This window comes from Microtus ochrogaster, chromosome 22, assembly GCF_000317375.1.
Source record: "Microtus ochrogaster isolate Prairie Vole_2 chromosome 22, MicOch1.0, whole genome shotgun sequence".
NCBI classification, from domain to species: Eukaryota; Metazoa; Chordata; class Mammalia; order Rodentia; family Cricetidae; genus Microtus; species Microtus ochrogaster.
Genome location: NC_022023.1, coordinates 9,038,426 through 9,039,798, shown reverse-complemented (window position 1 = coordinate 9,039,798; position 1,373 = coordinate 9,038,426).

The window sequence follows — 1,373 nt, the reverse complement described above, 5'->3', positions numbered from 1 at the left end:
ATGGGTTCAGTGGGTTTGGGTGGTGGAGTGGGTCTCGTAGGTTACAGTGTCCAGGTAGGAGTGGTGATGCGGCATTCTGCCAGCAGGATTCTTACCTGCTAACTGGCTGATGGGGTTCAGGTGGGAGGTAGAAGGGCATGGGGATGAAGGCCTAGGGATTGGGTCAGTTTAGCCGGGACATCAGTCACTCACCTCTTTGTCCAATTGGTGCAGGCATGCCTGTGTCTCTAGGGGCTGTTGCTCTTGTAGGGGGAATTTGGTCAGGGGAAAGGTTATGGGTTTTCTATTTCTTACTTTTTATGTTGCAAAATACTCTATATTTTACATATTCCTCCAGAAATACTTAATTTTGTATCTATTATTTTAGAAAAACACTAAATCTGAATATTATATATAGACATATATATCTGTAATTGTAGACATATACAGATACACGAGAGAGAGACAGTATGATTTTTAAAAGTACAATTATTTGTCTAAGAGAAAATACATTAGAATTTCAAATGGACTGAGAAGATGAACCACTTGGTAAGATTATTTCCTTACAAATAAACTGATTATCTTAAGTTGCGTTTTGTTTTTCAGGTTTTTATTATAGTGGTGATAAAATAACTAATAACATGAATATGTGGCAAGAGTCCTTAGAGAAATTTTCTGCATATAGTTTAATATTTACTAAAAACTAAGATAACATTTTCATTATAGTTTAGAGTAAAGGTGTTTAGTTTAATATAAACCTGGGAAAGGTGTGAGCCATGTTTTTCATGATCTATTCTAGTGTATTTTCAGGGGACTGATCAGTTCTTCCTATCAAAAGCACCAATTATTATAACTAATTAAGAGAAAAGTAAATAATAAGTAAGGCTATTCATAAAGGTTTTCCCTTGGGTAATCTTAAGGTTGTAGCCAAGTGCCTTAAAGATCTGTCAGAGCCCTTTGGATCACACAGTGCTTCAAAGGAAATCTAAGCAAAATTTATAAGATGGTAAATGATTTTCTTATTTGCTTTATTCTGTACTAGGAAATGATTACAACTTTGGATAGACTTTTGAATCTTTTCAGGTGCCTAAATCATAACTAGATGTTATAATTACAGAGTTTGCAAATCTTTAGGTGATCCATCAATAATCCAGATGCTAATATCTAGAAGAAATTTTGACTCCTCATTTGGACCTCTTGGAAAATCTTCCTATAAAATTGAATGACTGACTAATCCCTTTGCCAGGAATTTGAGGCATCTGAATTGCTATAAAATACATACTGCAAATTTCTGGTGATAAAATATTAAAATACATTGCTCTGAATAAAAAATTATAGATATTATGAGAATTAGAATAGTTATCAAAAGCAATGCAAATTATAAGTGATTTCTT